Below are 24,615 nucleotides of genomic sequence, written 5' to 3' on the forward strand. Positions count from 1 at the left end.
GGCTCTTTGGTTTCATAAAATCTGTATTTTCCTCTAATTGCTTCTAAATCTTTTTTTTTTAAGAACAAGCTACAGCAGCATTAAAAAAACAAACTATGTGAATTAATTTTTTAAATTTTTAAAAGTTTTTTTAATGTTTATTTATTTTTGAGAGACAGAGAGACACAGAGCATGAGCAAGGGAAGGGCAGAGAGAGAGGGAGACACAGAATCCGAAGCAGGTTTCAGGCTCTGAGCTGTCAGCACATAGCCCAATGTGGGGCTCGAACTCACAGACCACAAGTTCATGACCTGAGCCGAAGTCGGACGCTTAACCGACTGAGCCACCCAGGCGCCCCGTGAAGTAAATTTTTAAGACCTTGCATATTTGAGGATATTTTTACCCTTACATTTCATTGAAAGTTTTGCTGTGTATAAAATTCTAAGCTGGAAATATATTTTTTTTCCAGAACGTTAAAGGCATCGTTCCACTACATTCTAGATTCCAGGGTTGATGTTCAGAATTTCAGTCATTCTGTTTCTTCATATTAGTATGTTAGTTATATGATCTTCCCTCTGTTACCAGGGTTCAGAAGTTTCCCAATATGTCCTCCTCTTTTCACCCACTGCACCGGCAACTTGATGGCTCCTTTCAATGTGGGATATCATATTCCACATTCCTGCAAAATTTCTGGGAACTCCTATTATGCAGATAATCAATGGCATTTACAGATATACTATAATTTTCTTTTTAGTTCTTTTTCTTTCCCATTTTTGATATTACAAGTAAAGTCTTTTTCCAACCTCTTTGTTGAGTTTTGTATTTCTGCTACTTTATTTTTATTTGTAGTGTTCCTTTCCCTTGTAACTTTGGTCTTTCTCATTGTAGCCTTTTCTTCTGTCATAGCTGCAACATTATCTCTTGCCTGTCTGATGACACTGATAATAATTAACTTTTAAAGTTATCTTCTCCCTTTCAGTTGGTTTTCTCCAAGATAGTTCTTCTATGTTTTGGTTTGTATCTTTCTTGTTAGGGCTCCCTTTAGATACTTGAGAATCCTTAGTTTTCCACTCAATCCTAGACTGATGTAAATGCGGTTTGGAAACTCTGAGTGATTATATAGTGCTTCTGGACTTCACTGTAGAGTGATCTGGCTTGGAAGTTTAATTCTCCAGAGAAGGCTTTTACAACTCTTCCCTCTAGAAGGCAAAAGCTTTGCTGCTAGTGTTCTAGAAACCAAATGAAGAGGACCATGTTTATTAGCATCCAGTAGGCACATTTTCACTTACCCTGTTTTCAGTAGGGTGACCCAGCCTGCCACTTTATGTGCTGGCCCTCAGTCCAGAGAATACTTATTTTAGCTTTTTTAGAGAATAATCACCTGTATTTTGTTTAGGTAGAGAGGCACAGTAGCCCAGCTGCACAGAACGGGGGAGGAAATTAGGGAATCCAATTTCTTCCTCTTCTTCCTCCTTCTCTCCTCTTTTTTCTTACTCCTCCTCTTCTTTGTCTTCTTCCATTTCCTCCTCCTCTTTATTTGGGAGAGGTACTGTCAGGTTTGTTGAGGTGTAATTTGAACACAGTGAAAGTCTAGTTTGGTTTAAATCAGGTTGGTTCTCTACTTTCCCCTCTGCTGTATCAGGATTAATTTTTCTTTTGTCTACTATTAATTTGATCATTTTCCATCTGCCAGCTTCTAAACACTTTTGATGCTGTATCTGCTCTTACTTTTTCTGTATTGTGAGTTTATACCTTTTAAAAAAATCTCTTTGCTTCCACTTTGGAGGGAAATCAGGATAAAAAATTAGATGCCATGTTCAACTTGCCATGTTACCTAGAAATCTTACCTTGGTTGCATCTTATATTGTATCATGAGTATTTTCCCATATAATGTAATACCCTTTGTAAGCTTTCTTGTATCCCTTTATTTTGGAAATTGCTTTACATTTGGCCTAAATTGCAAATGTAACATAGGCACCATGAAATAAGTTATTATCAGGGAGCAGTTAAAGAACACCTGTGATCATATCATCTCAATATAGGTACTGCTAAGTTTTGTTTTGCTGTATTCTTTTCATTTATATTATCTGTATGGGTGGGTTAGATGTGATTATATGTGGGACAAACTTGAGTTTCAATTTCATACCCTCTTGGCATCATTAACTTTTCATGTCATGAGTCTTCAGAAGATAATTTTTTTAAAAGGCAAAACTTAATTTTTAAAACTTAAAATTTATCTATAAGAGAAATAGACAAGAATAAAATAGATATGCATTTTAAAAATGCCTTATTATTGATGATATTAAATAACCTGGGATCCTATTTTTAAGTATATTGAAGTAAATGTTCAATTTAAAAAAAAAACACACTTTCTTGTAAAAAAAAAATGTTAAAAAAAAAAAAAAGCATCATCACCCATTCCTAAGCAGTATATGGTAGTGTGGTGAATAGTATTCACACTTTGATGTTTTTCATTCCAGATCTCTCAATATGTGTAGGCAATCCTATATTCATTCAGAAGATACTTATCTAGTTCCTGCCATGTTCCACACTTTGCTCTAGGCCTTGGAGAAAAAAAGACTTAACAGAATTATTTAATAGTGTGTGTGTATACATCTATATACATACATATATTTACACATACATGTATATATACATACCTATATATAGTAAAAATTATATATGATTTAATATGCATACATATATATCCATAACATAGATATGTATGCATAGATAAATATATATAAATACGCGTCCATGTATTTATAAATTAATGATATACACATAAACACAATGTTTGCTGACCATTGCAGCTTCCTGAACACTAGTAAATTTCAGTGTCTTTTCATTTATAAACAGTTGGATTTCTTCTTTTGTAAATTGCCTCTTTAATTTCTTTACCCATCTGCCACCAGTTTAAATGCAGCAGGAATAGAAATGATTATTTTCAGTCACAGGAAGCTCCCACCCAAGCACAAGACAAAATCGCCTTCAACTACTCTAAAAGATCCAATGGAGCCAGAGTAATAAGGAAAGAAGGGCACCACAGTGTTCCTCAATCAGGGAGTGAATCCCAAGAAGTTCTAGGCATCCACCGCTATCTTGGGGAGGAAGAAATACAGGTCTGAGAATGTTCACCACTCAGTGGGCTCTCCTGTCAAGCTTACCAGGCATCCTCAAGTAGGGAACTTATGAAGCAGTGACAGAGAACAAATTTAAGTATGAGAATAGCTAGGCTTCGAGGACCTCCACATCCTCTGGGACAACTAAAAGCTGTAAGTCTCCCTCTCCCCCAAGCCCAGCAAGAGAACTGAGATGAGAGCAGAGCCCTGTTGACAGGCCTTTGCCTGAGATTTGAGAAACCAGAAGCAAGCAACTGCCTTTGCTGCCTCTGAGCTCAGAGAATTCTTTGTAACCTTCCTTGTTATTTTGGGGTCCGTATGTGTATGCCTCTGATCCCGTAGCACAAGGTTTGGGTCGTCTTGGCTTGGCAGGATGGCTTCCGATGCTTCTCAACTTGTCCTCCTTGCTCAAGCAGTAGGTTCCCGGCTTTTGTTGTATCTGAGACCCCCCCAGTACACATGTCTGCCTCAAATTGCCCTGTTTGCGATAGCACGCTGCGATGCTGCTAACACAAGGTGCCCAGATTCTAAGGCTCCAGAACAGTGTGAACAAGCTTGCCTCACCCTCTGAAGAGCTGGGACAGGAGACAGAAGACAATAAGGCCTGCACTGAGCTCCAAAAGGCTTCTTCTAACGTCACCCATACTAGGAAGAAACCAAAGCCCCACCCACAACTTCCGGTGCCGGGACTTCCTGGTTCTGTCCTGCCTCCTCACTGACCTGCTCCTAAGCCAAGACCTCAGTTTTGTCGTACCGTTAGGAGTCCTTTGCCAGAGTTCCCGCAACAACTCAGGCCAGAGAGGTCCAATTTGCGGCCAGGGCGTGCTTAGCCTCTCCACTGAACGGACCTTTCTGAACCGAAAGTCCTCAAGGAAACAAAGCAAAAACGGCGTAAGCTGTTTTTAAATGATTTCCTCAGGATGGCAGTAGTGCACTAGTTTTGCCAACAAATATTCGGTACCCTTCCCCCAGGCCCTCTTCTCCCGCCCATCCCGTCTGAAAAAAAAAGAGGCGAAGGGGCCAGAAAATACGGTTACCTTGTATCTTGCCCAGTTTAAGAAAACCTGCTCACACTGAGGCACTTTGGCTTTGGCTTTCATCAGAAATCAAACTGAGGTCCAGAAGTAACCACCTTTATCAAGCACCTTCTCCTTTAAGAATTCAATTTCCACTAGGCCCAGTCTTCATAGTTTTGTTCTGGTTCACTCAGCATTACATCTACAGCATTTTCCCCGAGGTCAATTCTGTCTAGTTCTGGGGGCAGTTCTCACGGATCCTGGCCTAAACAGAAAAAGAAAATGCTGGAAATTCAACTAGGAGGGTCTCTCTAGGTATCAATCCATGTTTCCTTGCCTGGCTCATCTCTAATGATCTCAGGAATGTCTCCATTTTCTGGGTAAAGATGTAGGCATGTGTTGAATGGTTGGCAGCCATTTGACTGGGGCCTTAAGAGGAGGGCCCACACTACTCTCATTGCTGTATGCCATCCAGTGCCCCGCATGGCAGAATATATATATATTCCAATCAGAGGTTACTCAGAATTTTGTCCCATGCTTTCATTTACCATTTGGAACACAAGCACTTTCCCATGTCACTAAATGGCCTTCAATTGCTCTCCTAGGACTTTACTGATGAGGGTGTAAGTGTATACGTATTACCATTTATCTCTCAAGAGATCAGTCTTAAAACCATTTTCCTCAGTAACTATGCTTGCCAAGGATTCAAAAATAACCATGTGCTGATCAAGGGTAAAGTACTGCCATAAAACTTGTTATGACCACTGATAACCTTTTGAATTATGTCTTTCCACTCCTCCCAATACACAGACTTCTATATTTACATTCATACACAATAAATTTATATTAAAATTGGATGTTACATTATGGTTTACATAAGAAATTTTTCCTCCTGATTCCTGGGTATTTTGAGAATATTATATAAATTTTCAAGTCTTCAGTTTAGTAAATACATTATAAAAAATGCTTATTGCCTCATTATTTTATACACACACACACACACACACACACACACACACACACATTTCTCCTTAATTATAATTTGACTTCTATTGGGTGCAATTTTGCACAAATCTTCTGCATAACCTAATATAAACTGCATGGTCCCACATCAACATATATTTTCCCCAGCTTGAAATTTCTTTACATTTTATTCTAGAAAGAGGTCTCCCAAGGAATTAAGAGTGACACCTGCTGATGGCAACCTGTTAACATTTTGAGAAATTATGAAGCCAAAAATAAATGGTACCAATCAAAACTAAATAACTTATCATGCTATACATTCTCCCATCTTGCTCATGTATTTTTTAACCTAAAATCCTAGTTCCCTCGTACCTCAAAGTTCAAACATCACTTCCTTCACCGATTATAGTTTGGAATTCTTTGCAAACATCATTAAATATTCCTTGGAATACTTCCAATTTCTAATGTTGCCTCTCATCCTTTATGCATTTCTTAGAATTGAGCATTCCTGCTTACAAAATTACCAGATACATTAGCCATACATAAAGTGCACTGAAGTCACAAGTAATGCCCACTCAAGCACACAAGGATTTTCAAAACAGGGTGTCCTGAATCCTCTTTTCTGTGATCAGTTAGAGATAAAAACACATTAGGTCTCAAATGGCCAACAAATCCGGTTTACATCAATAACTTCTTCACATATTTGTCCCGATTGGCTCTCAAATGACAAATATATTAGAGGATTCTCGAAAAATCTCTTAGAATACACAATCTGTCCAGAACAAATGGAAACGCTTTATCCCATATCCCTCTTTCCCAAGGGAACCACTATTAATAAGAAGCCTGATGAGTACATTGGTTTAAATATTACAAGTGATATACAATTATTCCCAAGAGCTAAATAGATTTAGTCTACATCTCATCATTATATCCCCATATTCCTCAGCACAATGCGACACACACATACTCACACACTCTAAACAGCCATCCTCATCAAACTGTACATGGAGTTTGGTGTCATGAGTTTTTGATTCAACATTGGACAGTGGGTACTTGCCAACAGCATTTACTATTAATGAGCAACCTGATAATTTTTTTCTTTTTGGTTAAATCACATAATATTCCTACATTGTTGATAAGAATAACTTGCATCTGGAAAAGATTCAGTAAATTGAGCAAAAAAATGATAATCTTAATTCACAGGGACTCAATAAATATGCCACTGATGTTGGACCTATTGCATTCTGCTCCTTTATGTTACATTTATTACATACTTGTGTATGTGTGGGCACATGTGTGCAGGCTGTCGGGATCTGTTGGTATGGCTTTGGACTTCATGATACACATAGAATATCCTTGCCATTCAAGTTGCTTCCTTCTATTATTGTTTTCTCAGGTCTTACACCACATAAGCCTCTTCATATGACATCAAATATGCTTTAGAAAACTGGATTTTCTGACAAGCAGAATTTGGAAATATTACATTTTCATAAAAATTAAATCCGAGGCCTTTAAGTCTTGCATGTACATAGACTTGTGCACATTTTTAGAAGAAAAATACATCTTTTGATATACCCTTTTCTTAACTACAGATTGGTATATGTTGGTTTCTTGATTTTTAAGAAAAATAATCTTGAATGTAAGCTTTTCTCACTTTCAACATTTAGAAATTTCAGACAAGTATAAAATTAAAAGTTAAAGGCAAGCCATTGGAAACATCACTCTAGAAAGTTAGACACTGTTAGCTGTTTGTATGCTTTCCAGATTCTTCCCTTGTGCCTATTCACTTTTTTGAATCCTTACGTGTTTGTGTATTCAAATTGAATTAATCATGTATGTAATAAGTACAAAAAGACATACTTTATTTTACCATTTCATTTACCTTGTATTAGACACCTAGGATGGTTTGATCCCAAAGTTCCAACACTTTGCTTTTTCTTCCTGGAATCAAAGGTATGGACATCTCTCTGTTAAGGACTCAGAGAATGGATTTCAATCTTTCCAAGGGCTTACAAAGACCACCTGCTGTAGCTGAACCCAGAAAATGGTCCCTTTGCCTCTGCTGCTATCCACTCTTGCAAAAGAAACCTCAATGATCCTCCTTGGCTCCACCTCTCTGCCTTCCTGTGGGAATGCGGCTATGAGATCACTTCTGAGAGACACAGTCTCTGGACAAAAGATATTCTCATGTGAAAGATTAACTGATGTTGACCAACTAACCTCCAAAGAGTTGAGCCAACTGACGATGCTTCTCACCTGGTAGGAAAGAGCCTGTCCAATCCTACACATCATTACAAAAACTAGGTGATAATGGCTTCATTTTCAATGGCTTGCTCAGGGTTATGATGAAGAACAAAGGGTATTATGGGAGAGCATGCTGAACTGCAATTTACTGCAATACTGGTGAGTTTGAAAATCTCTGCTTAAAAGACTTCTGTGTTGCATGCCTTTTATTGTCTGGCAAATGCCTGCTATTTTCTTTGCCACCTTTCCTATTAGGTGGGTTTTTCTGTTTTTGTTTTTTTTTTAACTTTTCATTTTTTTAAAGAATTTTTAATGTTTATTTATTTTGGAGAGAGAGAGAGAGAGAGAGAGAGAGAGAATGAATGGGGGAGGGGCAGAGAGAGAGGAAGACAGAATCTGAAGCAGGCTCCAGTCTCTGAGCTGTCAGCACAGAGCCAGATGCGGGACTCGCACCCTCGAACTGAGAGATCATGACCTGAGCCAAAATCAGATGCTCAACCGACTGAGCCACTCAGGCACCCCTTTAACTTTTCATTTTGAAACAGCTTTGATCTGAAATGAGTGTCAGTGGCTGAGCGGTAATTAGGGTTGGCAATAGTTACAATCCCGTTACTGGTCATAGTTTCATGCTTGAATTCATGGGACTCAGAAAGGTGCTGTTTCTCTAGGCTTCCATCCACTCCCTGGCCAAATGTTGTCTCTTCATGCAAACCAAAATATGAAAAGACAAATTTCTTGAGTTTGAAGAATCCCAGGGCTACGGCTACTCCTTCTGTCACTGACAATTCAGATATGGAGCACTGTCTTCACACATCTAGCTTTCCCAGTCTAACATATGGTCAACTCCATATTACTCCAAATAGGCAGCTTAGTCATCTGATGCAGGATTTATCTCCTATCTGCTGAGTTGAAGTCAGAGGTCACCTTACATCTTCATAGGGTTCCTGACCATTGAGGCATGTTTTCGCAAATGTCTCCAAATCCCCCCTGGCTGCCTTTCATCAAGAACAGCCTCAAGGACAATTAGACCCAGCTGCTTCAGATTTGAAGAGGAGGCCCAGTTCAAGGCCATAGTCCACTCAACCTCTTAAAAGGCCAAACCCTTCTCAACTGCTAGGCCTCACACCAGTCCTAACAACACTTTTTTTTAACATAACCTCTTGGTGGCAGTATTGCTATAGAAAAGCCAATTAACCCAGCTCCCTGGGCCCTCCACTCCCACCCATTCAATATTTAAAAAGCCATCAGGAGACAAAAGAGTCAGGAAACTTAGTTGCCTAGCCATTTGCGCAGTTTGGGGGAAATCTGCTCAAACAGATGAACTTTAGTTCCTAGTTTCCCTCAAACATCAGAGGCATAAAGCACCTACCCTCATCAGCCATGTTTTCAAGAATTATTCCACCAAGGCTTTGTAGGTCTGCTCTTCACTCAGCTTTGATCCCCAACATCTTGCCATGTTTTTTGCTTCAGTGAGCAATTCTTAGGGATCCAGGGCTAAGAGAGTAAGAAAATCACGGGAATAAGGACTGGAGAAGAGCAAATCTAGGCACCAGGCCTCTTGACTTCTTTCACTGCCAGGTTCCCTGGGAGTCCTCCTCCATTTTCTGAGAGGGCACCAGGCTTTGTGTGGGGAGTAGGAGGCAGCCATTTGGCTGGAACCCTAACAGTAGGACCCAGAGCAGTCTCAAGTCTTAATTTCATACAATGTCCCACTTGGAGTGATACATATAGCCGAACATACATAAATTCCAATCAAAAGGGACATAATTTTGTCTCATGGTTTCATCATTTAACAGTGGAACACAACCATGTTCCAATGCATGTGATTATTTGAACTTCAAGGGCCTCCTATGATTTTATTGTTATTATTATTATTATTACTATTATTATGTACATGCCATTAATTGTTAGGGATCAATCTTGTAGTGTTCTCTCATACATAACTAACACATGCCATGAGTAAAAGTGCAATCATAAAATCTTGTACTGAGCACTGATAACCTTTCACACGTTTACTTCCATTCTTTCAACACACACACATAATTCTGTAATTATGTAATAAACTACAATGAATTTACATTTAAATTGGATTGATGTAGGCATCATGTTTTTAGATTCAAAATTTTCACTTCTGATTCCTGGGTAGTTTGAAATTATCATGAAACATGTGCAAGACCTTGATTTTAGACAATAAACATTTGCACAGAACTACCTGATTGACTCATTAAAGAATATTAATTAGGTTCTCACTTAACCTGTTTTTACTCATAGGACATAAAATGCCTACAATGCTACCACTCAGGAATCTTATTTTGAGACTTGCCTTACCTAATCATTAATATGATGACCTACATATGCTCTAAAACTAATATTGGAACAGATACTAAATACTCATTTCCCAGAACACTAGGGTTTCTTTTTTCATACTTCTCAAAATTCACACCAAATTTTTCATCTTAAAATTTTCTTTAAAAACTGTAAAGAAAAAGCCAATGCAGTAAATGAAGGTTGAAATTGGTTATCTCTCAAATTCAGTCACCCAGATATGTATCCTAAGAAAAACCTAATGGATACATTCACACCCTTCCATGCAGCAATAATTTTTCACTAATGTCTTCTTTTATACAAATGTAAATATGGATATAAATGTTGCCTGAGAATTTCATGTTGAAAAGCATGCTCACTGTAACACTGATCATTGTTGTGAATACCCTGCTTTAAAAAATGTTTACATATATACACATTTATTATATATAAATACATGCATATATATGTATATATAAATAAACGTTACACAGGTATGCTTCTCTTTAAACATGATTGAACGGATACTGGGTGCAGTTTTGCAGTCTTAAGCACTACATTATACCGTTTGCATACCTGCCTATCAATATGTATTTTTGAGTGCTTGAAAATGTTTTTATGTTTACCCTAGAAGACCTTTCTGCTCCAAGGAATTACAAAAGTTATACTTGGTGCCGGCAAAGCATTCAAATTTTGAGAAATTACATAGTAGAAAACAAATGGTACTTCAATCAGAAGAAAGAAAACACTTAAAAAAAATCCTTGTCATGCATTCTTATCTCTTCACTTTGCACATATATGTACTTTTTAAAAATAATGTTCAAATCCCTCTTAACTTTAAGCATTAAAACAAGTTTTCCTACCTTGTAGCTTGAAGGCTTTTAAAAACATCATCAAATATTCTTTGGAATGTCCACATGTTTTACAATTTTGCCACCTGTTTTTGCATTTCTAGAAACAATCATGCTTCTTTACAATGTACCTGCTACAACAGCCATATACGAAGAAGTGAGGCGAGGTCACAGGTAATGCCACCTCCAGCAGACAAGGACTTTTGAAATGTGGGTTCATCTTCAATCCTCTTCATTTGTTTTTGGTTCCCATCAGTTTGTGCAAAGTCTGATCTTGTAACAGAAGTGTAACCATTCTTGGCTTGGCTGGATAGTCCCATTTGTCTTCAGGCTCTCCCAGCTCCCATTTGGGTGCACCTGAGACCTCCAGCAAGCCCATCTGCTCCTGCTATAAGCCACCAGGAATTGTCGTGTCCTCAGCGCTCAGACTCTCCTACCACATAGGGCCCAGGTCCGAGAGCATGGGAACACCACGTGCTCAGAGGGGCTGGGAGAGAGACCCGCAGGCCGAGTACTTTGTCTGTTAGTGGTTTCCTCTGGTCCCGCCCACAGTGGGCGAATACCCAGACCCCACCCCACGACTTCCTGTGCCCTGACTTCCTGGCGGCTACTGGCAGTCTTGCCTCCCCACCGACCACCACCAACACCTGGACCCCACCTTTATCCAGAGCTCCAGGTAGGCCTCTGGAGGAGGCACTGAGCTCAGGCTAGGGGCCCGGCCCATCAGCCTCCCCACCGAATGGACCTTTCCAAAGTAAAAGTCTTTTCAGAAAAGAAACCTTGGGGCTTTTTCCAGCAATTTCCTCACGATGGCAGTGTTGCTCCAGAAATCCTATCCAAACACTGCCCACATGCCCTCTTCTCCCGCCCGTCCGGCGTGAAAAAAAATGTGACCTCAGACAAAGGCAGCAGGAAATATGGCTTCCTTGCTTCTTGCCCAGTTTGAAGAACCTTGCTCACACTCTCGTGATTTTGCTTTTGATTTCCATCTGTAATCACACTGGAACCTAAACCTACACTCTCATCAGGCATCTTTTCCGTTCAAGAACTCAATTTCCACTTACCTAGTGTTGCCTTTCTACTGTTTCTTCACTAAGCACTAGATCTCCAGTGTTTTCTTTTGGTACCAAATTGTCTTCGGATATCAGGGAGCAAACCTCAGGGATCCAGGCCTAAGGGGGAGAAAATGGTTGCACCTAAGGGCTTTGAGAAGAGCAAATCTAGGCACCAATACACGTGGTTCTTGACCTGGCTCACTTCCCAAATTCCCTAGGAATTTTCCAGCAAGGGCATTAGTCCTTGGTGTATTTAGAGAGAAGCAATTCTTCGTCTGGAACCCTAAGATAAGTATCTAGATGTTTCTCAAGACTGCATACTACACCTGGAATGATACACATACTCAACTAGGTATAAATGCAAGTCAGAGGGGACATGATTTAGCCTCAGGCTTTCATCATTGCACATTGCAACTCAGGCATTCTTATGTTATTACATGACATTGAGTGGATTCCTATGACCTTACTATATATGTGCATGTCAGTGATTATGTGTTAGGGATGAGTTATATAGCATTTTCTCATAAGTGACTAAGGCATGGTGCTTGCAAAGGATTCAGGAAATAGCTGCATCCTGATCCAGAGTAAAGTACTGTCATAAACAGTACCTGTTCCTACCACTGATAAACATTTGGATTTTGTTCCAGCACACACATAAAAACTCAGTTTATAGGGATACCTGGGTGGCTCAGTCAGTTAAGCCTCAGACTCTTGATTTCGGCTCAGGTAATGAGCTCATGATCTCACCCCCATGTCAGGCTGGGTGCAGAGCTTGCAGCCTGCTTGGAATTCTCTCTCTCCCTGTCTCTCTCTCTCTGCCACTTCCCCACTTATGCTCTTTCTCTCTCTCAAAATAAATGAATAAAACTTAAAAAAAAAAACCACTCAGTTTCCATATCCTCATGCACTCCTTTCAATGTACACATAGAAACAGGATTTTTAGCTTCATACACAACAATAAGTTTACATTAAAATGAGATTTATTTGTTGTAGTTTGGATCATATTTTCATGGAAAATTTTAGGTTTTTTCTGAGCAATACATGAGTTTTAGTAAATAAAACATTGGCAAAGAGTTTGTGGACTGCCACATTCACTAAAAATATTAGGATCTCAATGAAGAAATTTTCAGTTCATAAGACGCTTAACACCTGGAAAATTAATGCCTATATTCTTAAACAAATACTGAATCACAACTACATAAGTGTGCCTCAGAAAATATAGGATTTTTCCCCTTCTCAAAAATGTAACTTACATTTTTATTTAAAATTTAATCTTAGCATTTTATTATGAAAAATATCACAGGCTATGTTACTGAATACATAAAGTTTGTGTGTACATCACTCTAACATTATGATCTATCAAATACAAATCTCTGTATTCTATCAAAGCTTCAAGGGGAAAGCATTTGCATTTGTTATAGTTATCAATAATCTTTCATCAATGTTTACCTTTATATTTATTTACTAAAACTTAGGTCTTGCAAATTTTTCATGATAATGACAAACTGTCTAGAAAACAGAAATGAAAACATCATCTGGAACATGACACATGAATAAGTCCATTTTAATGTAAATTTGTTGTGTATGAAGCTAAATATCAGTTTGTGTTATGTATACATACACAGACACACCTCGGAGTTACTGTGAATTCAGTTCCAGACCACCACCACAAAGCAAATATCACAATAAAGTGGGTCAAATATTTTTTTTAGTTTCCCTGTGCATATAAAGGTTATGTTTACACTATACTGTAGTCTATTATGTGTGCAATAGCATTATGTCTAAAAGAAGTACATACCTTAATTTTAAAGTATTGCTAAAAAATGCAACCATCCCTGAGAGAACTGAAATCACTAACGACAGATCACCATAACAGAGATAATAATAATGAAAAAGTTTGAACTATTTCAAGATTACCAAGCTGTGACACAGAAACACAAAGTGAGCAAATGCTGTTGGGAAAATGGTGCCAATAGACTTGCTCGATGCAGGGTCACCACAAAACTCCAATTTGCACAAAATGCAGTATCTGTGAAGCTCAGTAGAGTGTAGCACAATAAAACAAGATATGCCTGTATATATATCACACACACACACACACATATACATGCACACAAACTCACACCTATGCATACATGGACATAGAGTGAAGTTTGGGTGAAGTTTAATTGCATTCTTATTGTAATAATCGCCATGATTAAAAATATATAATTTTTACACAAGTGTACACATATAGATGGATATGTACAAATGTACTAAGATGTGTTTGTTTCTCTTTAAACATAATTGAATGCATGCTCAAGGTATTTTTGAACAAAATCTTCGTCATTATTTGATACAATTTTCATATGCTCATATACATATATATTTGGAGAACTTGGAATTTCTTTATTCTCTTGTTGGAAGGGTCTTATTATCCAAGAGAGTTACAGAAGGAATACCTGCTGCTGGCAAATTGTTCAGATTTTGAGAAATCATAAAGCCAAAATTAATGGTAGTTCAGTCCCAACAAGAATAAAGATTTCGAAAATGTCATTCTCACCTCTAACTTATAAAATATACTAATAACTTTTAAAAAATAAAATTAAAATCCCTCATTACGCTGGCATTTAAATATATTTCCTGCACTTATTGTAAGTGGAGTATTTTCCAAACCTCATTAATAGTCTTTGAAATATTGGTATTTTTAAGGCAGTAGCCTCTTGTGTTTAGAATTTCTCAAAATTAGACACGCTTCTTAACAATAAGTCGAAGTACAGCATCCATTTATAAGGAAGTGCAAGGAATCCACAGGTGATGCCATCTCAAACAGACAAAGACTTGTAAAATATGGTCGTATCCTCAATCCTCTTGTGTATGTTCAGACATATAGATTCCTTAGGTCATGTGGTCAATGCAGCAAGTTGTTACCAATAATTTTTTCTGTACATATTTGTTCTGGATTTGCTATTGAATTATAATATAATGTAAACATTGTGAAGATTCTTGCAGAATACACAAAGCTCTGAAACACGTATGGAAATACTCGTTCCCAAATGGAGCTATCCCAAGGGAAACACTATGGACAGCTTAACTGGTACATGTGTTCAAATGTTGTAAACAAGATGCACAATCATTCATGAAAGCTGATATTATTGAATTAAATAAATGTAGCCTACTGTTCACCAGTAAACTCTCCTTATTTGCTCACAAGGTACTTGAAACACACATTCACCCACAGATGAACATATCATTATTTATTTTCTTCAATTATATTGTGGTTGTGCTGTAGGTGGAGTTTTGTGGCATTGTTTCTTCCCTCAGCATTGGATAATGGATACTCATAAATTTCCTTTGTTGTTGATCAAATTCTAATGATAATATATGCATCTGGCAAAGACATGATAAACTGAGCAATTATAAAACAGGAAAAAAAGGATACTCTCAATGACATAAACTCAATTGATATTTCAATCTATTCTATTCTGCCCTTTCTTCTATATGCATTGTATACGTGTGTCTTCTGTATACACTGTATATATGTGTGTGTGTTACCATGCACATACACTCGAGTTTTTTTGCTAAAAATTCCAACTGACATGATCTACATATGGGATTTTCTTGTGGTTTGAAATTTTTCCATTTTTCATGCATTTCTCAAGTCTTACTGTAAAGCCACTTCAAATGTTATTAAAAATACCTAAGAAGACTAGATTTTATGTTAAATAATAATTTACCAAAAGCTTTTGTATACATGATCATTAAAAGACATTTAATCATTCCAGCTTAAATAGAACTGTGTCTACTTTTATAAAAAAAAATAGCATCTTGCAATAAATGATCCTTTATAACTTGCAGTTTCATCACATTTATATTGAGATCATTTTTTCTTGTTTTCTGTAAACTTCAAAAGCAACACTTACCTGTTTTCAAAATTTCAAACATTTTTTACAAAGTATTTTTTTAATATTTATTTTAGAGAGAGAGCCTGAGCGAGCAGTGGAGAGGGACAGAGGGAGACAGAGAGAATCTCAAGCAGGTTCCCTGCTCAGCGAGGAGCCCACGATCCTGGAAAGAGTCCAACCCTCAACGGACTGAGAAACCCAGGCGCCCTTGCAATTTCAATCTTTGCCACAGGCCTAATTAAAACATATAGGTTCTACTTTATATTCTTTTTTCCGCCAAGCTCTGCTGAGATATAATTAACATATAATCTACTTTGTATTCTTGAGAGGTAGATCCTAGCAGTAGTTTGCTTAGAAGCTTCCAGATACTCTCTTTTGTGCATGTTCACTCTTTAGAATCCAAATGTCTTTATGGTTGTAGTCAGTCGTAAAGTAGAGAAAATTTTTTTTATTTTCTGTTTCTTAGCTAAATGAGAGGTTTGATCTCAAAAGTCCAATAATTTGATTCACTCCTCTAAATCAATGGTATGAGATATGGATATTGGAATTTAGTTATTACAAAGTCTGAAAAAGATTCGCCTATGTGTTTATGGGAATATGTGTGTGTGTGCAATCCAAAACTTTCGATGCACATAGAAGCATGAAAATGTGACCCATATCCAAGAGAAAAATTAGTCAATAGGACCTGGCCCAGAAAAAGCCAAATACATTGAATGAACAAATAAGGATTATAAGAGTTTTATAAATACATTCAAGGATTTCAGGGAAAATCTGACAACAGTAAGAGAGCAAAACAGAAAATTAAATAAACAAATAGAAACTAAAAATTAGTAATACTAAATGGAAATCCTAAAATTAAAAGATTACATGAAATGAAAAATCCACTGGATGCTGAATAGCATACTCAACACTACAGAAGAAATGTCAGTGAATATGAAACATAACAATAATCATCCAATCTTAAGTACAAAGATAAACAAGGATAAAAAGATATAAGAAGTCTTTGTGACCTTTGGGATAATATCAAACTAACATTCATGTACTTGGAGTTCATGAAGCAAAGAGAAATGGCAGAAAAAAAAATTGCAGAAATAAAGTAATTTATCAGATTCAATAAGTATAAATGTTCTGATTGAGGAAGGTCAAATAACCCAAATAACACAGAGAAAACTAAAATAAGGAAAAACAGACATTTCTGAATACCACTGATAAAGAGAAAATCTTAACAGTAGACTGAATAAAAAGACAATAAAAAGAATGATTATAGGAGGACAGCTATAAGAGTGAAAGATGATTTCTCATTAAATTTGATGCAAAGTAATCGAAGGAATATCATCTATAAATCGCTATTAGAAAAATCTGTCAGTCTATAATTTTCTATCCAGAAAGAAATAGCCTTTAAAAGTTAAGGCAAAATAAAAACATTTTCAAACAGAAGCTGATAGAATTAATCACCAGCAGACCTGCTCTAGAATAAATGTTAAAGGAAGTTCTTCAAGGTGAAGTTTAATGATAACATATCTGGACTACAAGAAAAGATGAAGAGTTCTGGAAACAGTAAATATATGGGTAAACATAAAACAGGCTTTATGTATTCTTAATTTCTTTTAAAGGAAATTGACCACATAAAAAAAAAATAACAGCAATACATTGTAACATTTAAAACATGTAGCAGTACAATGTGTGTAAATAAAACCAGAATATTTGAGTAGGGAAGTATCCTAAGTTTATTGCATTATTTTATACCTTAAACTAGTAAAATATTTGATGGTAGAACATAATAAAAGTTTTGTACTTTAATCTCCAGCATTTAGTACAAATAGTGGTATATCTAATAAGAGAGGGAATGAGATATTAAAAAGGATACAAAATATTCAAAAGATGGAAGCAACACCAGATGAAATTAATAGATGAGATTGCAAAATGGTAGATTCAAACCCAGCCATATGAATATTAAATATAAGTGGGCTAAACTCCAGTTAAATTTAAAATCAGAAGGGACGCCTGGGTGGCTCAGTCGGTTAAGCGTCCAACTTTAGCTCAGGTCATGATCTCTCATGTTCATGACTTCGAGCCCTGCATTGGGCTCTGTGCTGACAGCTCAGAGCCTGGAACCTGCTTTGGATTCTGTGTGTCTCTCTCTCTTTGTGCTCTGTCTCTGTCTCTCAAAAATAAATAAAATTTTAGGGGCGCCTGGGTGGCTCAGTCGGTTGAGCGTCCGACTTCAGCCAGGTCACGATCTCGCGGTCTGTGAGTTCGAGCCCCGCATCGGGCTCTGGGCTGATGGCTCAGAGCCTGGAGCCTGTTTCCGATTCTGTGTCTCCCTCTCTCTCTGCCCCTCCCCCGTTCAAGCTCTGTCTCTCTCTGTCCCAAAATTGAATAAACGTTGAAAAAAAAATTTGTTTAAAAAAAATTATTCACAAAAGTCAGAAATTGCCAATATGGATGGATAAGGAAAACCCATCAATATGATGTTTAATATATGTTAAATCTGCAGAAAACAGATAGACTAAAACAAATGGAAAAGTTCGATCATAGAAACACTTATCATAAGAAAGCCAAAGTAGCTATATCAATGGCATAAAAGTAGACTTCGGGACAAAACATTATCAGAGGGGAAAAAGGATATTTCATAATAATAAAAAGCTTAATTCATCAAGGAAATAGAACATTGTCAAACATATTTGACTAAAACAGTTTCCAAAATTATTAAGCAAATACTTACAGAACTAAAGGAAGAAATGTACAAACCCACAACTATAGTTGGCAATTTCATACTCCTCTTTCAGTAATGATAAAGCAAGCAGACAGAAAATCAGTAAGGATAGAGGAGGCTGAGTAATAGTATCAACCAAATCAATACAATTGACTTATAGAAACACTCCACACAACAATGGAAAAAATACATGTTCTCTTTAAATTCACATGGAATAATCACCAATAAACAGAACAGAAACAAGTGTCCACAAATTCTGAAAGGACTGAAATTATTCAGAATATGTTTTCTGACCACAACAAAAATAAATTAGAAATAAAAAACCAAAAATATATGAAAAATATCCAAATATTTTGAAATTAGACAACCCATTTCCAAATAACTCATGGGTTAAAAAAAAAGAAATACAATGGGATTTTTAAATCTTTTGAACTGAAAATAATGAAAATATATCCAAATTTGTAGGATGTAGTTAAAGCAAAAGATAAGTATAAATGTATAGCTCTAAAATGGTTATATTAGAAAAATAGAATGCTTTAAAACCAGTGATTGAAGCTTCCACCTTAAGGAGCTCAAAAAGCAAGAGCAGATTAACTCCAATGTAAGCAAAAGAAAGTAAATAATAAATATAAGAGTGAAAATTAATGAATTAGAAAATGGCTAAACAATAGAAAAAATTAATGAAATTATAATACGTATCCTTAAATTTTCATAATGTACCTATAGTCCAAATTTTACCACTTCATGTAGGATATAGAATCCTTACAACAATAATGGTCCATTTGCCATTCCCCAGTGTCCTTTATGCTACAGTTGTCATAGGTAATTCATCTACATGCATTATAAACCCTGTGAAATAATGTTAGAATTTTTGCTTTAATCATTCATATGTATCTTAAAGGAGCTACGTACAAATGCAGCTTCTTGTATTTACCCAGTTATTCAAAATTTCTGATGTTCTTTATTGGCTCCTGAAAGTCTGTGTAACCTCCTGGTGTCAGTTTTTCTCGGCTGGAAGAATGTCTTAGAGCATTTAATTTAGTGCATGTCTACTGATGACAAATAATTCGTTTCATTTTGTCTGAAAACATTTATTTCACCTTTCTTTACCTGTGAAGGATATTTTCAACAGATAACAGAATTCTGAGTTGATATTTTTCCCCATCAACACTTTCCAGAGAATATTCCATTGTCTTCTAGCCTCTGTACTTACTGATGAGAAATCCATAGCTATCTGACTGAGACATGTAATATATGACAGTGGTAGCATTTTAAGTCTGTGAGGAAATGACTGCCTTTTCAATAAGTGGTCTTGGAATTATTGAGGATCCATGTATACAAATGAAATTTTATTCCTCTCTTACACCATGCACAAACCCAACTCCACAATCCCTCTTCAGGTACTCAGGGAAGGTAAAGTCATCATAAACCTATTTTGGTACTATGGATAGCCTACAAAATGGTAGAGGGCCTTGATGGATTTATGAGCTAAGACAGACTCTCTAAACAGAGGTTGGAAAAGTATGGCCCACCAAGTTAATCTGACCAGTGACCTGTATCTATAAGGTCTGAAAGCAAAGAATAGTGTTTACATTTTTAAAGGTTGTTTAAAAAAATAAAGAATATGGGACAGAGACCATATGTGGTCTGCAAAGCTTACATTATTTACTATCTGGCCCGTGCAGAAAGAGTTTGCTGTCCCCTGCATCTAGGACTGAATATATCTTCACCCACATCGTTTCCTTTCAGAGAAAGAGCATTTTGTGGTCAAATGTGCACCTCTGCTTCAAATTGATGGTCCAGACTAGTATTTTTGCTCGGCCAAGCCCCAGAAGTATATGAGAATGAACTCTGGACATAGGTTATAACCTTATCTCTGATATATGAAACCAACAGAATTCATTCCTGAATGACAGGCCAAGGCCTAGTGAATTGAGAGTAGGTGGTTACACTTTCTGAAGAGCCTCTCAGATCACTGTCACACAGAATCAAGGGGGCACCTCCTGGAGTTCTAACTACTCTTTATCTTCAGGTATTCACTCTCAAAAGACAGCAAGCCTATAGGATGGAAAAACAAAGAACGATGCAAGAGACCACTGGGATTTTGGTTCAGGGGCTATCATGGAGTCAAAGTGCAACCAGGAACTACAGAACCAGGGTGTGGATTTTGAGAACTCTGTCAGGCTCTTTTAAATCTCTTGTTTCTGCAAGTGATAGCCCTGCCATGCCCTGAATGTCTCCCAGCATGATCAATAGTTGTATCTTTTATAAGAGTTGTCTGGGAGCTGCTCATCTGGGGTACTAGGGAAGGGAGGAGTGGGGAGTGGCTATTATACTATCCTCCTTCTGCATCCAGGTTTTGGAAGATGAAGGTGAAGAACCATAAAAGACAGTTAGAAATGGTAGTTACAGGGAAGGTAACAGCAGAGCAGAGAAGAGAGGAGGAGAATGGAGGAAGAAAGGAAGAGGTATACACTTGAAACCAATGTCAACTACATTTCAATTAAACAAAAAACAAAAAAACTCTACAAAACAATAAAAAAGAAAGAGTTGAACGTCCCCCCCCCCCACACACACATCCTGCCCCACTCACACACATGCACAGACCCACATTCATTAACACCTCTAACCTCATTCTCCCAGAATGATCTGCTTGCTTTTTTTCTGATGCACATTTATGGAGCTATATTATATCCACCAATGATCACCAATGCTAAGAGAACTCTACAAAAAGTGCCACCTTTGACACCAGTGGCTGCAATTGACCATTTCATAAGTGAAGTTGTCTATTCATGTCCATTCATTTAACAGGTCCAGTGCTACAATCACCCTTTTATTCTCTGAACTATGACACATATCGCTTGGTAATGATACCAGGATTTTTCACAGAATGAGAGATTTTTTTCTCACATTTATTTTTATTTTAAAAAACAAATAATATTCCAAGTTAAGAGGATCAGGGTTAGAGTGAAGGGCTGGGATTAGTTGTATATCAACACTGACTTCTCAAACTGCTTGGTAATTAAGAATAGTAATTGTTAAATAGGATACGGTGTAGTATAGAGGATTTCTTTTTTTTTTTTCCAATATATGAAATTTATTGTCAGATTGGTTTCCATACAACACCCTAGAGGATTTCGATAAGTAAGGATGAGGTTGAGGGTTTTTATCAGTGGAGTGATTTGATAAGGAATAGTTACAAAGAGTGTCAGAAAAGAGGAATGGGTCAGCAATGGAATAAGGGCTGAAGAACACTATTTTGCATTTTCCTTGCTAATTTTAAAAAGTGATTTTTTTCAGAGAATAGAACATCATTTTGTTTTAGAGATGTGGTAAGGGTCAGGCATGCTTGTTTTAAACAATACTTAATTTTTAAAACTATGGTGATATTATTTACAGTAACAGATGATGTGGGGAGTAGGGTGAAGTCAGCAGCAGGTATACAAGAATCAGTTGTTTGTTGTGTTACTTGCTAATTTTGGAAAATTGGGAATTTATATAAGACATGGAATAGCAAGGTTATCAGGGATGATATGAAGATTAGGAAGACTGAGTGGCAGGTGTGATGTAAGGGTTAGTGATGGATGTGATCAAAGTAGTGGTTTTACTTAAATGGAAGAATTACACAGCAGCTGTCAATGGTGTGAATAAGGATCAGAGATTTCTGTATACAACATTACTAGTAGTAAAATGAGTGATGTAACACAGGATAATGGTTAGGGATGGACTCAAAATTAAGGATATTTCTTTCCCACATAACTTGCTTATCACACAATCACAGGTATTACAGGGAACAATGGAGCAGGTGTGTGTCAAATACTTGGTGAGAGTTAAAGATGGTATCAGGGTCAGTGATGGATGAAATCAGGGATGGCTGTTTTCAACACTACTTGGACATTGAAAAAGAGTATAACTGAAAGGGGGCTTGGTAGCAGTAAGGGATCAAGTGATTGTCAGTGATGGGTTGAGCATCATGTGTGTCCACTTTTCAGATTAGCTACTCATAAAACAGCATCTTTGTTATCATGATTATTATATGAGTGCTATGATAAGAGTTATGTAGGAATGGGATGGATCTGGAATTTTGTGAAGTTTGGGGGATGTCTGTTTTCTATATAATTGATAGTTAAAAATACTGATTTTACATAGGGAAAGGCATTGGATTGGAGTCAGGGATAGAAGTCAAGTCAGCAGTGGATGAGACAGATGAAAAAGTGTTAGGATAAGGAATGTGTTAAGGATGAATACATATTACTTCACCAGAAAAATAGTACATAGAATAGATAGGATGGCATCATGGAAAAAGTGATGGGGATAGATGTCTAGTTGGATATGAAATAGAGAGATTTTTACATATAATCAGAGGGTATTCTCTTAGTGATGGAATAACTTTCAGAAATGTTTGTTTCCTATATTATTTGGTAGTATAAAGCACTGACTTTACATAAGGGATAGGTGGGGGTCTATGCTGGAATGAGATTACAGAATAGATGGAGGGTTAGGGATGGTTTGAGGTCAGGTTCAGAGATACCTGCATTGCGCATTATTTGTTAAAAAATATCAACTGAGCAGTCCAGTACCAATGAACACACCCAGGACCTCGACCTTGTTTTTTTTAATACAGTTCTCCAATAAAAGGAATCAGGAATCGTTGGAGAAATAGCTGAATTTAGGACTAGGGCAGGAAATATACAAGATGAACCTGGAGCATCTTCCAGTGCCAAAAAAGTAAGAAAGTGCTCCTTCCAAATTACATTGATGGGAGCTGTCAATGAGACGTAGGGGCCAGCAGATAGAGCTCCCAATGACCAATGTTGGAACAATTTTAGCAACAAAATTGTTGTAGTATTTGATTATAACTCAATGCACAAAATAAATATACCCATGAGTCCACAATGATATAAATAAGTGATTGAATAAATAAATGAAGGAAAAGAGACAAATTTCCCATGCAAAGAATCTCAAATAATTTATGTAGATACTCAGATTTCAAGAAGGGAGAGCATAACTCTCTGCTAACATAAATGCAGGTTTATCATAGTGACTTCCTTTTGAAGAGTACAGTACAAGAGAAAGGAAAAAAAGTAATTTTATAGTGGAGAAACCTGACAAACACTACTTCAGCCAGGTGATCAAGATTAACTTCAACCCTAAGTTCTGTTGACAGTATACATTCTTGACATGATGTGATGAAAATAGCACTTGACCTCTGTGATCTTCTTCCTCAAAATCTATAACCCCAGTTTAATTGTGAAAATAACAACAGACAAACACTAATATAAGGGCATTACACAAAATATCTAACCAATAATTTTCAAAACTATCAAAGTCATCAAAAACAAGAGAGGTCTGAGAAACTCACAGCTCAGAGGAGCCGAAGAAGACATGATGACTAAATGTAATAGTATCCTGGATGGATCCTGGAACAAAAAAGGACATTAGGTAAAAGCTAAGGAGATCTGAAGAAAGTGTGGACTTTAGTGAATATGATGTATCAGTATTTGTTGCTTAATTGTGACAAATGCACCGCACTGATAAAAGATGCTAATAGTAGAGGAAACTGGGTGCAGGGGATACATGAACTCTGTACTACCTTTGCAACTTTTCTGTAAATAGAAACGTATTCTAAAAGTTTATTAAAAAAATAAATGATATCACAAAAGCTGAGGGGCTCGGTGGGGTAGGGGTGACAGAGATGCTGAAGATTATAAGTGGCTTGAATATCAGGTTCTGGGATATCTAACTTACACCTTATTTGGTACTATGTCTTTAAAAAGTGATATGATATAGGATGAGGGATGGGGTGGGTTTCAGAGACCAAGTGAGGGGCAGAGATTTGGCAAAGTGAGAGGGAGGCATGGGGAGGCTCATGTATGGCTTGAGGATTTGTGAATAGGTGTTAGTGAAATTGTTTTGCACATCAATTGGTAGTAAAATAGTGTGTGTGTTTGTTTACAAAGGAAGAGGGATGATGTAGGCACCTCAGTCTAGGTTTGGGATGGAATGAAGTAGAAGCTGCAGTAAGAAGGTACAGAGAAATGGCTGAACGTTAGGCACTGGAAACAGGTGTAATGGGGAAGATATGAATGATTGATTCTCACATTACTTGGTACTAAGATGAGAACTAATACAGTGATTTAATCCTATTCTTTGGTAGTCTATGTACAGCCATTTAATTGTTCCCAGTGTCCTGCCACCATTTAAGACATTCTGTGTTTTCATCACACGAGAGGTATTCTTGTGCGTAATTGGACAGGGTGTGGGCCAACAGGATGGCCTTGGAGGCTGCCACGTACCAAGGAGGCTTCTCATCCCCAATGATCACACTCATCATTGACCCTCTCAAAGTTCTACATTAGGGTGTCCAGGGGACACGTATTATAAAAGGGCTTCAGAGAACCGTTCAGCAGAGCTGAACCATGTCCAGCCATTGTACCATCATGATATTCAGGACCTAGGTCAATGTCTTCAGGACACCCTT

At 37.1% G+C, this 24,615-nt stretch overlaps 1 long non-coding RNA gene across 2 annotated transcripts; it reads right to left on the reverse strand.

The window, feature by feature from the left end:
- Positions 1-222: 222 nt before the first annotated feature.
- LOC125157564 (uncharacterized) lies at positions 223-11,269 on the reverse strand. Of its 2 annotated transcripts, none has more exons than XR_007149013.1 (4): positions 10,492-11,269; positions 8,694-8,818; positions 1,361-7,021; positions 223-1,208 (listed from the first exon to the last, which is right to left on the reverse strand). It is a non-coding gene; the product is annotated as an uncharacterized LOC125157564 (long non-coding RNA). The 2 variants fall into 2 exon arrangements; XR_007149012.1 differs by lacking the exon at positions 223-1,208 and having other exon boundaries at positions 1,526-4,382; positions 6,963-7,021.
- Between the last annotated feature and the right edge of the window lie 13,346 nt (positions 11,270-24,615).

Source organism: Prionailurus viverrinus, chromosome X (genome assembly GCF_022837055.1).
Source record: "Prionailurus viverrinus isolate Anna chromosome X, UM_Priviv_1.0, whole genome shotgun sequence".
In the NCBI taxonomy this organism is placed as follows: Eukaryota; Metazoa; Chordata; class Mammalia; order Carnivora; family Felidae; genus Prionailurus; species Prionailurus viverrinus.